The sequence below is a fragment of the Neopelma chrysocephalum genome, unplaced genomic scaffold (assembly GCF_003984885.1).
Source record: "Neopelma chrysocephalum unplaced genomic scaffold, ASM398488v2 Primary Assembly neopelma1_86, whole genome shotgun sequence".
NCBI classification, from domain to species: domain Eukaryota; kingdom Metazoa; phylum Chordata; class Aves; order Passeriformes; family Pipridae; genus Neopelma; species Neopelma chrysocephalum.
The window spans coordinates 3,439,734-3,455,563 of record NW_020897748.1 but is presented as its reverse complement, the minus strand read 5'-3'; the positions used below and the strand labels follow the sequence as shown (position 1 = coordinate 3,455,563).

Sequence of the window (15,830 nt, the reverse complement as noted above, 5' to 3'; positions counted from 1 at the left end):
GTGGGTCCCTTTCCAACTCAGTGTTCTAAGATTCTATATATGAGTTGCCATGAAACCCTGACCCACGCACAGATGACAGAACCTGCATAAAGCTTCTGCCTGTATGAGTAAAACTGACAGTTGTTTGGGCAAAGTGTTCCACCATGAGGAGTTTATTTCAGTAAATACTTCATGTCACACACTTTAACGCAGTTTTAGGACATTGCAGCCCAAGGTACTGTATAGTCAAACTGTGGCCCTCACTTGTGAAAGGAGCCAGATCGCTTGCCATAGCATGACGTGGGCTTTCTGGCCAAAGCTGACCCTGTTCCCCTCTCCATTACTGACACCACAGCAGTTTTCCTCTTGGTTCAAAGGGATTGTACTGGCCATCAAGTAACTGCTTTATCAGGCTGCTCTTACCTGTACGAGGTGGAAAGTAGGGTGCTGCCATTGTTACATATCATAATAACTGTTCTGTTGAGGTGAATTTTGTGGTGTCTCTGGCTTCCAAAGCATTTTGGGTTACAGTTGGGACCCATTATGGCCAAACCTGGTGTTTTTGTAGACTTGGGAGTGTGGCCCTGCCCAGCCATCCTTTAGAGGGCACTGACTGACCGTTTGTGGTTCCACTGTTGGCTGGACATACCCAGGGACTTGTTGCCATTGAGAAGAGAAGGACCATTCCCTGTTCTTGCTCCCTTCTTCTCTTGTCCTCAGGGCTTTCTCCTGTTCTCCAGCCCATGAAATCCTGACCACTTCCCTCTTAAGGGCCAGTTGGTTGTATGGTTGGTTTTTATTTTTTGCAGTGAGTTAGTTTGGAATGTTTTAGTGACTTAGATCTATTCCTAGAGTCGGAGCTGATACAAGATAGCAGCAGGATGTGTGGCCCTGGGACAAAGGGAGGCTGTCCCTGTGCTGATAAAATGCTAACTGGCCTTATGGCTTCCTGTGGAACTATGTCATTTGCAGCACAATTCTGGAGCAATAATTAACATTAATCTTTTGGTCACTCTGTTTTGCCCAAAAAAAAATGGGGAGAGTAGAAGCAAAGGAGAAAGATTAAAGGGCTGAGTGTTGGTGAAAGGACTGAAGAGAGAGATGATGTGTCAAGAGGGACTTGAGATCCTGGGGCTGGGAAGTGAATTTCAATGACTGCCCAGAGGAGGGGGAGCAGACCCTCCAGAGCAAGGGGTATTTCACCAAGAGCTATAAGAGGTGTCCGGGGCAGGACTAAATGTCTAACATGTTTGGTGTGTGTCCCCTTTCGCCTCACAGAAGGGCAGGGCCCGACTGGTGTGGCAAACAGGTGGTGGGTCTCTGGCTAAGCATTGTGGTCTCTCTGAAGACCCAAATTCCCATCCCATTGCTGCCAAGTTATCAGTGTTAGATAAAACATTCTTAGTTTTTTTTGTTCTGTAAGGTCATCAATTTTGACCCCTAGGGCTGTCTCCATCCCACTTTCCAGGTTTGCATCTTTCCCCTTGCGCTTCATATGAATCTGCAAAGAAAGAAAATGAGCAGAGCTCTGGTCTGGAGGTGGAGCAAGAGCTCTCCTACCAACTAAGATAACCACAAAGCCAAAGTGCTCATCTGGAGGTGGTCCTTGGCCGGGGCTGTTCTTCTCCCAGCTGAGAGCAACTCTGCTCCCCCTGGCAAGGGAGTCAAACCTGTCCAGTCACCTGCAGCCCCAAGGGGCAGGTAACAAAATGCCAGGTAAAGCAAAAATTAACAAATTACGTAACACTGAACAAATTCCTTATCTTTCCTAGGAAAGATGACAATTCACTGGGGAGCTGAAGCAAACAGACTGTTACTCTCAAGCATGTGTTGGACTGGGACTGCTTTAGTCCCAGTTATCCCTGCAGAGGAGCAGAGCAAAAGCACTGGATGCTGTAGCCTGTGGCACATGCTGCTTGCTTGTGGGTGGCTTAGAGGCATCTGAATGTTTTGGTGCTTTTCTGCTTCTAGAAATGTTCATTGTGCTCTGAGCATCCATACCTCAGTGTCCATCCATAACTTGCATGCACTGCCCAGCTTATGGGCGTTCTGGTGAGAAGTCCCAAACCCTTAGTTGTGATGGTGTGTTGTTCCCATGCAAGCTCACTGGGGAGCCTCCCGATAACTGCTTGGCGAGGGCTTCCTTCCTCAGGCTGACGTGTTTGGTAGATGTCGTAAGAGAGCCAGACATGGGTGACTGGGCCCAGAGAAGTGAGTTACCAGCAGTCTATTCCAACACCAGCCTTGCTCAGCCTTGGCCAGAACTGGGTGCCTGCAGGTGTGATGTGGTGCAGCACGAGCTCTGTTCCACACTGAGCCAAGGGGCCAGGAGGAGAAGAGGAGGGCAAAGCATGTCATCAGGGCTGTTTATAACCCATCCCAAAGGGGACAGGAAGAAAGGGAGCATGGAAGTGATTACATCTAGCCCAGCACTCCAGACTAAACTCAAAATAAGAGCTTTAAAAACATCTCTGACACTCTCTTTGCTTGGCCTTTATAGTCTGGGAGGCATCCTGAGGCAAACCCATCCTGGTTCCCATTACACTCACATGCAGCCTTCCCCCAGATCTGCGCTTGCTCTGTCTGTACAAGTGACAGACCCCCCTGAACAAGCACAGAATGTTAGCTGTCAGCTGCTGAGGATGTGGCCTATGGACAAGCAATATGTAAAACGTGTCTGCTTAAAGTGAAAGGTGAACCGTTAAATGGCCAGTGATTCTTAACTGTGGTAGCATGAGCACAGTTAAACCCAAAGAGAGAGGAAAATTAAATGGAAACAGCTACTAAAAATGTCATTGCAAAAGCAATTCAAAGAAATATACAAAGAAAAAGGAACTGTCTTTTCATGCACTGCAAACTGCCAGTTTTTAAAAGCATCAGGCAACAAGCTGTTGAGTGGTGGGATGGATAAAAATAGGCTTCCAACCTCTGCTGAACTGCCTGGCCCATTAAATCTCACTGCCAGCAATACTGCTGCTGTGCCAGAGGTGGTGGCATGGCCACCCCAGCTGTGCCTACGTGCTGAGGGGTGGCCCATGCATGTGCTGAGTGGCACGTCATTTGCCACCAAACCCAGCTCCTACCAGGTGAGCTCGGCCTCCCTTCTGTGGACAGGGCTGCTGATGTGGGTCTCTCTTTCTTCTCTGCCCAGCCACCAATTTTCAGTAAGTTTATCAGAACTCCAGTGTTTCTGGGGCATCTTGGCCAAATTTCATCAAGGTTACCCTAGGGATACTGGGGACAAAAACAGGCAGTCAGGCCTCAGGATTATACAAGCCTCTTGCCTTTATGAAATGCAGACTAAAAAGCACTCAGAAAAGTGGTAAATGGCTCTGGCTGTTGCAGGGTGTCAGAGACTGAGCTGGGTGATGCACTTTGTGGCACAGAGGCACTCAACACTTTTGCCAAACATGACACTGAATTGGGCGTGCAGCACTGGAGGGGAGTCAGTCAGCACAAGGACAGCCATCTCAGTGCAGATCTTCACTGGGTGGGGAATCTGCTGCTGCCGTCTTCCCCTGCTCGCAGCCTGGGTTGTGCCTATTGCAAGGTGTAAAGGTGTTCCACAGGTCAAATGCCCCAGGGTTGAGAGCAGGATGCTCAGGTACTTCAGTGGTCTTGAGTGAGAAAGTCTTCAGGAACATGCACTTGGATTTGGATAGACAGAAATGCAAAGGCAAACAATGGGACTTTGATAGTCACAAGGATCTGACTTAAACATGGATATAGACTGGTTTCTTCTAGTTGTTGGTTTGGGTTTTTTCCCCCAGGTATTTTTCTCCATAAGAACAAGCCTCTTTCATTCAGCTGCACCTCTTGGCTCTGCTGCTGATGTTTTCATGCTCTCTGCCTGTGGTACATGCTGCATGGGCATGACCAAGCAGGTATCAGCACAGAGCACTGGCAAGCTCCCAAGGGGTCTGCAGTAAACAGTGAGCACAGAGATCCCAAATCATCTTCCATATCATGTTAGCAAAGAAGAAAGCCCAAGGGCACTGATGCTAGCTAGCATAGCTGAGCAGGGAGGGATGGGTGAGTTCTAACTCCTCTGTGTCTTTTCTGACAGCACTGCTCTGTGGGGCTCATGCCTGGTTTTGTTCAGCAGTCCCTGTGCTCCTTTGTGTTGGAGCCAGCTTTGCATGGCAGCAACACAGCTTCCCTGGAGTGAAAAGGAGGTTAACAACAGCCTCTGCCTCCTGCAGCAGTGCCACTGCAGTCATGATACTGGTCTTCAAAAACAAGTTGTCACTCTTTCAGCTGTTGTGCATAAAAGCAGTCCCCCTCTTCATCTTCACAAGAGCTGGCTGGGCAGCTCAGACTTAAGGCTTACTTTCTCCACAGGGGCACAGCCAGGATATTGCCAGATTGTAATCCAAAACCTCCCCAAATCCAGGTGGAAGTAATTGCAAAAATTGCCACACAAACTAAGGAAAATAGCTCCTTAGGAGAAGTACAGGCCCCCAGCACAGGCTGGAGGCCAACCAGCTAGAAAGCAGAAGGACCTGGGGGTCCTGGTGGGCAACAAGCTGTCCCTGAGCCAGTACAGTGTCCTTGTGGCCAAGAAGGCCAAGGGTACCCTGGGGTGCATTAGGAAAAGCATTGCCAGCAGGTCAAGAGAAGTGATCCTGTCCCTCTGCTCAGCCCTGGTGAGGCCTCACCCGGAGTGCTGTGGCCAGTAATGCTTTCCAGTTCAAGAAAGAGAAGGAATTACTGGAGAGAGTCCAGTGGAGGGCCATGGACGTGATTCACAGAATCACAGGTTTGGTTAAGGTTGGAAACAGCCTCTGGAGATCATCTAGTCCAATCGATTAGGAGTTTGGAGCACCTCACTTATGAGTAAAGGCTGAAGGAGCTGGGACTGTTTAGCCCGGGGAAGCTTGGGAAGACTGAGAGGGGACCTCATCAATGTTTGTAAGTGTCTGAAGGGAGGGTGTCAGGATGATTGAGCCAGGCTCTTCTTGGTGCTGAACAATAGGATGAGAGGCAGAAACTGATGCAGAGGAAGTTCCACTTGAACGTGAGGAAGAACTTCTTTACTGTGAGGGTGACAGAGCACTGGAACAGGCTGCCCAGAGATGTTGTGGACTATCCTTCTTTGGAGAGATTCAGAAGCCACCTGGACACAATCCTGAGTAATGTGCTCTGGGGGACATCTGAGCTGGAACTAGGTGCTCTCCAGTGGTCCTTTACAATCTTATCCATTCTGTGATTCTGTGAAGTATCTGCAGCTACCCCCGGGCTATGGGAATGTGGAGCTGAAAAACAGGACTGGCTTCCCATGGCTCTTCATTCCCACTTTCTGAATAATCCTGTCTATTTTGAGAATGGAAACAATCCTGTATTCTGCTCCAGAAGGATCAATACCAGGAAGGCATGATCATTCCAACATAGACAACTCTACAGGAAGCTCTGCTGCTAATCAGCTTTGGCTTTTCTGATTTCCGGTATGACTTTATGTGTTTGCCCTACCTTTACTTCTTTGTGATAGATGAAGCCTTCTGCCACTGTATCCAAATGGTGTGGTTTGGGGGCTGGAGCATTGAAATAGAAGTCTTTCTCTTCTGCATTTTGTTACCTTGGAAAGGGATTTGCCTCTACGCTCCACCTGTACCTGGCACCCACCTCAGCTCTTCAGTTTTCCGGCCTATCCCCTTTCCATCTTCGTTCTTATCACTGGGTCCACATGAAAGCCAGCATTTTTTATAGCCCAGATATACCACAAATTCCCGCTGCCAGGGAGTGAACAAGAGCCCTGACGTGTATTGCTTGGTTTATGAGAACGTGAGGTTGTATGGTGAGAAACTGCAGCAGGCAGTTGTGCAACTCCCTTCCCTGAAGGAAGGAGTTTGCTGTTACCCTAAACAGAGCAAGTCTGAGCAGCCAGCACCCTGTGCTCCTTCCACACTGTCCCCCGGCTGTGCCATGGGGGAAGAAAACATGGTGGAAGAAGATTTTCTGGATATGCTGAGTCCTGGCTAAGACAACAGACTGCCAGCACATAGTGCAGGCAGGGCACAGATTTGCACCATCTCCGAGCACTTCTGAGCAACCTGCACAGAGTACTCAATGCCAGCCAAAGGGTCCTGGGGAGAGCTGAACCCAGCTGCCCATGTGGGTGAAACCCCTTGCTTCCCTCACTGCCAATGCTGCTCCTGGTGGTGGGGCACTCTGCAGCCTCCCTTTCCACCCTTGCACTGTTCACACCACATGAATCTGCAAATTGCTTCTCTTCATCCCCCTTTTCCCCTTTGCAAGACGGTCAGAAGAAAAGCCCCACCCAACAATTTCCTCTTCTCTGAGTTACTTTTTTTTTAAATTTATTGTGTTGTCTTTCACTCAGCCTCCTGCCAGATCCCTAGCTGTTTGCCTGAACAGTTTGAAGCCCCTCAGTTGCTGCCCCACTCTCTGCTGGCACAGAGGTTTGTGGCCAGGTTGTGGTTGCAGAACATGAATTACCAGCTCTCAAGAGCCCGACACAGTTTCCCATGTCCCAGCCCTCCTCCTGCAAGCAGCTACCAGGCAGGTTGTTTTGAGCCACAGCCTACTTTTTAAAAAGTGTTTCCTGTTGTTATTGTGGAGATTCTGCCTTACTTTTTCTTAGTCACTGAGGAAATCAGCTTTAAAGACAAACTGGGAGCAGAGAGGTACAAGCTTGGTCTTATTTAGTGCAGAATATGCCATGTCCCATCAAGGGGCTGGAGCACATGCTGCCTCTGTGTGCTGGTCATGAACTGGATTGTGCCATGAATCTGCACCCAGGGATGATTTCCATACTGAACACCAGTAGCTATCACAACTAACATGTCCGTGAGGGCATCGCTTGAAATGAAGCTGTGTCCTGTATTTTTGGCACACTTTCTTTTCCAGAGTGGCAGGTAACCAGCCAGTGATGGCCACACTCTGCTGCGAGTGGGGTTATGCTGTTGGGGTCCTGCTGAGAAGTGCAATTGATCTGTATGTCTGCAGCTGTGGTGGGCTGCAGGAGGTGTGCTCAGCACTCTGTACTCAATCAACGAGATCAGGTCCTTATGCCTGTGCAGATGACCTTCACATCAGTGGTGGGATGAAGTTTGGCTTGGTAGTTGAGCCAGGAGTGAGTATCTTGGCTAAATACAGTTCTTAGGGTAGGGACACAGGATTTGAAGCAGTCAAGGCAGCAAGTTAGAATAACAGAATAGAATCAAAGAACAGTTTGGATTTGAAGGAACCTCTTCTGGCCATGCTGTCCAATCCCATTGCCATGGTCAGGGACATCTTCAACTGTATCAGGTTTCTCAGAGCCCTATCCAAACTGACCTTGAATGTTTCCAGGGATGGGGCATCCGCTACCTCTCTGGGCAACCTGTTACAGTGTTTCACCGCCCTCATAGTACAAAAATCCATTCTATTTCAAATTCCATCCCATCTGCTGAGCTTGGCCTGACCCTAAACTAGGTAACGCATTTCAGATTACCAAAGCTCCCAAATTGCTGTCCATCAGTTGTAACTGATGTGTTGCTTGTGCCACCAGCAATGTGTGTTAGTCTGAAACCCAAAAGAAGGTGGGAACCCATTGCAACCACTCTGGAATACCGGGCTGAGTCTGTGTCTCTGTCTGTGTCTGTCCCATATCATGAGGATCTTGCAATGAAGTGCTCTTATACATCTGTGTCTCCCAACACCTTTTGAGAAAATATGCAAGCAATAGAATGCTGCTCAGGCTGTTTCCTTCACTATATTCCGTGAACACAGTTACACCCTTAATGAAGCAGTCCCAAGAGGAATGAATATATGGTACCCTCTGTTACCAGCTTTGGTGTGAGAGCCAGCCCATGGAGGCTCCTCTGGCTCTCCTCCTGCCATTCTTTAGTCCAATATTGTAGTAGTGGCACAAAGACTTTCTCCCTGCTGTGAACAGGGATTATCGTAGCCAAGCTACATTATACATCATCATCTCAAGTGTCAGGAAAACCAGTTAAAAACAATGACCTTCTCTATCTCCGGGCTCTTCCCCTGTGCCTTTCAGGTAGTTGCACCAGGAGAAACTGTGTTTCCTAAAAGAAGAGCCTTGTTCTCCGATGCTGTTTTGACCAGGATCGAGTGTCAGTGGTGGCCTGCCTGCTGTGTCCCCTGGGAGCGCTGTGCTTGGGGCCTGCCCTGCCTGAGCAGGGGGTCAGAGGGCTGCTGGGGATTTTCTGCCGCGCCCTGCCCTCCTACGTCACTCTGAACAGGAGCCAGGAAGAGCTGGCCAGAGGCACTGGTGCCAAGATGCAACTCCCAGGCACTACTGCTGCTGCTATTTATAATTTCTCCTGCCTGTGCCATGTGGATGAGATAATAGGATAGCTGTTCTGCTAGGCTAGCTGTATTTTTTTTTTTACCACTGATATCTCTTGCTTTGTCATGGTTTCCTTTCATAGGAAGCCTTTTTTTTTTTTATTAAATGCCTCACTAATTTCTATAAATAAGAAGGGTGAGGCACATACTGGAGCAACTTAAAATGTCTGCAGTGAAAACGAGTGTCACAAACCAGAGGTTTATGGACTGTGACTCACCACTTCATCCCTCTGAAGAACCATTTCCAGAGATGGCAGTATTTGTCACTTGATGGCTCCTCCTTTATGAGTTGCTGGTGGCCTGATCCAGAGGGTTCTGGCTGCTTACACTGACTTCTGTGGGAATCTTTATGTGCTTTATTGTCACTTTGCTGGACCAAGGCTGGAGTGCTTGGTGTGTGGTGTGACAGAGCCTTCCAGGTGGACCTGTCTAGTTCACTGTCAGTTTATCTGACAGCAACAAGGATCAAAACATTTCTCTGAAATCCAGTAACAATTCAGGAGAGAATGAGATCCTACCTGCGGGAGCTTGCCTGGAGAGCTGAATGGAAAATGATAGTCCTATGACACCATTTACAGAAGACTGGTGCAAGAGCTTTATGGCTAATTAACATTTCCTGCCTTCTTTTTTGAAAAACAGAATTATAAATTACAGGTGGGACTGATCCAGAAGCTGGGATCCAGAAGCTGGGATCTCAGAAATTGCATATGTTTCTGGAAACATCTGATTCATGTCCAAAATTTGCTGCTAGTTTTCACTTCACTGTATCTCAGGACTGAATGTGGGGAAAATGGGCTCAGTTTCCCCCAAAGTTCAAGCTGTGTAGGTCTGGACATCTCTCTTATTTCACCTGTACAACTATTACTTCAGGGGCAGGAGCCTGTCTGGAGATGTCCTGAATATGTAAACCAAAGATATTTAATTATTAATAATAATTAATAATGAATGAATCAGAAAGCAACTTGGTGTTTTTTTCAGATAATAGCTTTCATATCCCTTATATTAATTAACTTTTATAAGTGTACTTTGAGAGGCCTCTCTGAGTGGCTCTTTGCCATTGCCCATAGCAGGATAGAGATCTGCTCTGCAGGTGCATGTATGCCCATCAGCAGGCCTATTTGAAATCCCTCAGATAAGTGAATGACTGCACATCAAAGTCAGAGCAAGATCTAACTGATGTTTATTATCCTTAAGAGGTCCTTCCTCCCAGCAGCTGCAGAATCCTCCCTGAAGACCTGGCACCTTATTCCCCCGAAACAACAACGTAGAGTGGAAAGCCACATTTGGGGTGTGTTACTTAAAAGAGAGTTTAAGAAAGCTGTCTCTCCTAACTTGTCCTGTGATGTCACACATGTAGGTGACCACAGTAATCAGAGCAGCTTATTTTTCTGTGAAAAAGCTGATTGCTCCTTACGTGAGCTCTCCTTCAGCCTCCACTTTTTAAACAGTTAGTTGCCATCCCTGTTTTTTGAGCAACGAATCCATGCAACACAGATGCCAGGTCATGGCTCCCCGGCTTCCTCCCTGATGCTTCACACCCTTCAGAGATTTTAGAAAGAAAGTAACAGCAGAACAGGGAAGGCTGTCCCAAACTGCTGATCTCGTTTTGCTGATCTCCAAATTGCCATGTCCTGCAACCTTCAGTGGCGAAAGGAAGCATGCCACTATGCCTTTTAACTTACTTTATTTTCCCAGCAGTGCTGCCCCTCTGCCCAGGGGAAGCTTAGGTCCCTTGGATCTCCTACCACCCGCTTTCTTGTGGCACAAGGTGGGGACTTCCTTTTCTTTCTGTGTTAAAATGTGCAAAACGATGGTTCTCAAGGACAGCGTCACCTTTAAACCACATGGTGCTCTGGAGCAATGTTCAAGATAACTCCCAGTTGAATAGGAATAACTGAATCAAAAAGCCTCAGCCTGCTCCTACCAGCCCAGATTCCATCCCCCCAGGCATGTCCCCAGGGCACAGCCCCTCTCTCTGCAGGCTGACAGTGCTGTACAGGGCAGCTGTGCCTCTGGGCTGTACCTGGGCTGGGTGCAGGCAGAGGACAGGCTGGCATTGCCGCTGCTGTGGCAGGCGAGGGAAGCTCAGCGGCAGGGTTCCTGGCTGGCTGGAGCTGCCTTTCGAGGGCCACCAGCTGCATATCCCCTGTACCACACTGCTGGGGGTGAGATGGAATGAGATGTGTGGGAGCAAAAGCAGCCTGTCCCCCAAGCACTGTGCTGTGGGTGCTGGGTGATCACCATGTTCACGCTCCTAATCCCACTACCAGCTTGTGGACAATGACTAAATAACCCCAGAGGCAATTTTTACCTTTCACAGCACATGAGCTCTTTTTCAGCAAGATGACGTGGCCCTTGGGAGGTTCCGGCACGGCTGCTGAAAACCACTGCTTCCTTCCCCTCTCCCCTCCGGCCCCACCCTGTCCCGCTCCCTGGGCAGCCGGCTGATCTCCCCAGTGCTACCTCCAGCCCCTGGTAAATATACCAAGTCTCTATTCCAATTTTGTGCTCACAATCCCTTGCACCCCCAGGTGAAGGACCTGGATGGAAAAACATGGCCTGGATAATACCTGCTAAATACACTGAGAGGTCCCTGTGTGCACCTGTGGCACGAGGCTGGGGAGGAGGGTTTCAAGGCCCTTGACAGCACATGGTCATCACAGCTGAGCAGCACTTGGGCACGTCACTGTTGGTCCCGCTCCAGGCAGAGGTGTTGGAGTAAAGGGCAGGCACATGGCTGCCCATCTCTCACGTGATGATTTCTTGTTGTGCTGGGGAATGTACCTGGCTGTTATCCAAAGGATGCTGGCAGCTTTCTGAAAGCAAATACATGTGCTCCATCAAGAGTGATGCTGCCTCTCTTCTTCCAAAGGGGAGGGGAGTGAGCCCCAATTAATCAATTAGCACTGATTAACTGAGTAGCAGAGCAGAGGGTGGTTCAGGTCAGGGTGCTTCTCAGTGATAGCCTTAGACACATGGGGTGAGCTGTTCCTGGCTGCTTTTAAGTAGAGAGTAAGCATGAAAGCATCAGGGCTGGGCAGGGTTGCCCTGGGGGAGGAAGGGATGGGGAGCAGGGGCAGAGGGCCAGGGTCAGTGAAGCACAGTCACCCCATGGGCTTGCAGCTTGCAGGCAGCTTGCAGGGCTGCCTTTGGGACATACCTAAGTTCTCCTGGGTTCTCAGACATTTATACTTTATCATTTTGATTCCTGGTTTTCAGCATTCTGACCTGCAGAGTGGCAAAGGCAGTGCTGCAGCCCCAGGTTTGCTTGGTTGTTTTCAATGCTGCATTGCAAACAGACCCCAGAGGTGCCTGTCTGCAGTGCAAAACCACAGGGGCTCCTCCAACCTCAGGTCCTCAGCCCAGCTCCCAGAAATCCGAGTTGCCTCTGCAGGTCTGGTCCCATTTGTTGGGATGTATCAGATCCGCTTCCTTGTAGACTAACAGCTGGGATGCACTTCTCTTCGGCAGGGAACTCTGCTGTGTTTCGTCCAGTTGAAATTGATGGCATTGCTGGAGGAAGGTGATGGCTGCGTGGGTGAATGGGACCTGACTGCACTCCTGAGGAGACTCATGAAGGAATATGGGCAAATCCACTGCCTGCCCAGACTGAGACACCTCTGAGAGCCAAATTTTTATCCTTCACACCCTGAGCCTTGAGTGCAGCTGTGGCCCTCAGGTCCTTGGCTAAAGTCTTATTTTGCAAGGGAATGGCAGAGACAGACCTAGTGAAAGTGTCTTTCCTGTAATGGGGGAATCTTAAGGTGAGTTCAGCATTTGCTGAAAGGAATAACCTGGTATCTCTTCTACACTGCCTTATAAACAGCACAGAAGTGCTTACTAATTTTAACACAATATTTTGTCATGTCATTATTAATGCGAGCAAAACTTACAGCTGTCAGTGAACTCTGAGACACTTGTAATCTCTCCTACCTCCAGCAGAAGTTGCCCATACCCAGCACCTCTGCAGAGGCAGCCCTAGACAGCCCTGTGCAGCCCTTCCTTCCCCAGTGTGCTGGGCTAAGACTGCTCGGGAAACCTGGGAAGAATAACACGGTGTATTTGCTGCTGTATTTTAAGCACAAAGACATACCAGGCTATGATTATCTTCCATGTGGATGTGAACACATGGAACATAGTGTAATTTATGGTTATGTTAACGCTGCAATGCATGAGCTGCTAAGGTGGCTGAGGATTGAGTGTCAGCAGCAGCCTGCAGGTTGGATTGCAGCAGGCACTGAAGTTTGAGGGATGCTCAAGGGCAGGTTCCTCTTGATCCTTCGATCTGCATGGCATTTGGTGAGGTCTATGTGGAGATGGTCATCTCACCCTCTGTTTTCAGCGGGATAGATTGCCCTGGGCTTCCCCAGGAGTGTAATGGGCAGGAGTGGGTGAGGACTGAGAACTAGTCACAAGAACAGTCCTTGCAGTGCTGTGTGTGCCTCAGCCTAATGAAAGCTTGATCATTAGGATTGCCATTCTCTTTATTTTTAATTATGAGGTAGCACTTTATTGTGGAGGGCAAAAGTAACCCTGTAATTAGCCTGTGTGATTACTCAGTGATTAGCCAGTCTCTGATGCTGCAGACACCTGGGAGAACCCTTGGCAGGCTGTCACAGGTCTACGTGGGTTGGACGGGACCCTTGGCAAAATTTCCCCATCCTCCTGCTAAGGCCAGGCACAGACCAAGCAGGGATGAGGACAGCACGAGGCTCCAAGCACAAGTGGATGACCTCTGGCAGTGAGGTACAGCCATCCAAGAGACTCTGGCTCAGCTTCTGTGGGCTGCTGAAGCTTCATCATCCCGCATCCTCAGTGCACTGAATCCAGCTTCTTTCACTGCGCAGGCAGAGGCTGGGTCTGCCAGCTCCAAGCTCCAGCCACGCTGACACCCCACACTCACTGGGAGCAGCCTCCTGGCATAGGGCATTGCGGAGCACTGCAGTGTACAGCAACATCCAAATGGTTGAGGGCATCAGCCGAGAAACTAATGTGTTTATAAAACAAATTGTTTAAGAAAGAAAGGGTGCAGAAGGCTGCTGTGAGCAGCCCTGTGCTTCTCAGCCATCTGGCCCTAGTCTGTGTTCGTCCCTGGGGTTGTTCCTTCCCGGGGGCAGGAGAGGGCATCGCCTCTGCCCAGGCAGGTTGCAGCCTTGCCTGCCTCGCTTGGATCTGAAGGACCAAAAAGTTTATGTGGTCACTGCAGCGAGAGCCAGAGGGGCTTCACTGGGCATGAGGGAGGAGAGCTGTCCATTGGTGCAGGGAGTGGCTTGGCATCAAGTGGCTGCCCGGTGCCCTGCGGGCTCATAGCTGGGCTTAAAACATGCTGAATGGGTTAATTTTTCCTTCTGCTGACAAGCCCATGGCAGGTGGAAACCCTGTTCTCAGCTCAGCCTCCACTGCTGCCTGCACCCCACGCTCCGCTGGGCTTGCGTGGGGGTTTCTTGTCCCCTTCTCTCACCCCCGCCACGTTTGCTTCTTTAGCTGAGCCATTCTGGGGGCTGGCTGGTATTTCAGTCACTGAAGAAATTAGTAACTGATTTATGTAACATCTCGTGTGACTGACTGCAGGGTCTTCACAGAGATGCAACTGCGAACAAGTACGCTACAGGCAGAGTAAGAAAAAGTGGCCCAGAACCTCCCCCACAGTGAACCGTGGGAATGACATTGCCAGGCCAGATGCCACTCCAGTGTCTTGCAGTGGCACCTGTACCTGTGCACCGTGGCTGCATCCTGTTTCACTGCAGCTCAGCTCTGCAGGTGAGGCCCAGCAACCATGTTACCGTGTCCTTCCCTGGGCCAGCCAGAGCAAGTTCCTGCCTTGAAAAGGTGCTTCTTGTCCCCTGTTTGTACAGGTCTCAGGCCAGGCCCCATCCCAGCAGCTCAGCACTCAGCACCGAGTTGTCTCACCCAGGGCCCGTTCAGGCTGGCATCACATGCCAGCAGCACCTCTCCTGCCACCTCTGCTCGGGTGCATCGATGCCCAGCAGATGCAGGAGGCTGCGTGCTGCCAGGCAAGCTGCATTTCAGCAGCAGCTGGGTGCTGTCAGCTCTTGCTCCTCCTGGCTCCCTGCTGAGACTTTGGTGTCTGTCTCTTACCTCCAGTCATTGGTGCTCATGGTGGGGCAGGAGGGATGGTCACCCCACACATGTATGGGGAAACCTTGGCAGAGCAATGGTGGGACACCGGATCTCACAGTGTTCCCTGACTCTCCAGGGGTTGAAGCTTTCAGCTTGGATGGTCCAGGAGCTATTTTGAGCATGTGTGTGTCTCTGGACTGCTGGTGGCAGACCTGACATCCCTGTGCAGGAATGGAAACTCCATTGGTTCAGCAGGGGTGGGCGGGAAGGCTGAGCAATGTGCCAGCATCCCTCTCAGCAGCTGTGATTCAGTAGTGAAGTCTAAGCAGGAAATAACAAAGAAATGCTTGCAAATTAAAAATGCTTTTGATGTGAATAGAAATGGTTATAACAATCTGGATTTTTTTCATGTAAATAAGGCTCAGAAAATGTGTTTTTTCAAACTGACATGCAGTGAGCTCTAGTAGGTGTACCTATCTCAGGATAAAAGGAACAGAAGCTGCTCACTTGATGAACCTGAAAGCTTTCTTAGAATTACAAAAGGAATAAATGATCTTAATCATATTAACTCCTGGGTGGTCACTGAGTCTTTGTGAGCAGTATTCATCACATCCCAGACAGTGCAGTTTTAAGCTTGCACAAAAGACAACTTCAGATGTTCTCATTTTTCAGCAGTGTAAGTTTTTGCTAATACTCAAATTTAATTCCACCATGAGCACGTCCATTTCAGTAATCCTTGGTGCGGGAAGACAACCACTGCCCTCACCAGTGAAGGAGCACCCTATGGCAGCTTCCCTTGGCCTCTGCCGCAGCCTCAGCACAGGAGCATCCTCCCCACTGGTGTCTTGGAGGGGGTCTGGTGGACGACAGCTGGTGAAAGGAGAGGAGGGGCTGCGGGAGCTGGGACACTCACCTCTGCCAGAGAAACAGCTGGACAGGAGAGGTGGCCCTTCCTCGTGCCTCCTGCAGGTACCAGTCATGACAGTGCTACTTAGAGTGGCTCTTGCCCAAAGTCACAGCAGCTTAGCATGGCATAGGCCAAGCAGCTGCAATCCTAACATCAGCTGTTGAAGCTGCTGTATGGTCATGTTTATAAACAATGAAAAACAAAGTCTGGATTGTACTTTTCCTTCCAGAAGCGTTTTCAAAGGCAATTTCGCAGACTGTCTTTTGATCTCAGGTGAGGGGTGCTACTAAATTTTGCCATACTGACATTGGTTCAGCAGCTGTTGCCAGTCTTCTTGATTCAGGAAATCATAGTTCTTCACCAAAGGACTTATTAAAATGCAAAATGATTTAGGCTTTTTTTATCTTACTGCACATGTACTTCAGGAATTTAGGAATATTAAGAACCCCCAGAGACTACTTTCTTCTCTCTGGTTACTATGGTTCATCTTGACAAGCAGCAACACCCCCACTTGCAGGCACCTGCTGGCAATGCCACAGTTTTGGGG

At 49.4% G+C, this 15,830-nt stretch overlaps 1 long non-coding RNA gene across 2 annotated transcripts; it reads left to right on the top strand.

Annotated features, from left to right (window-relative positions):
- The first annotated feature begins 1,447 nt into the window (after positions 1 to 1,447).
- Positions 1,448 to 15,331, top strand: LOC113971863. Of its 2 annotated transcripts, none has more exons than XR_003535679.1 (4): positions 1,448 to 1,680; positions 3,750 to 3,911; positions 6,847 to 7,072; positions 11,767 to 15,331. It is a non-coding gene; the product is annotated as an uncharacterized LOC113971863 (long non-coding RNA). The 2 variants fall into 2 exon arrangements; XR_003535678.1 differs by having other exon boundaries at positions 1,448 to 1,695.
- The last annotated feature ends 499 nt before the right edge of the window (positions 15,332 to 15,830 follow it).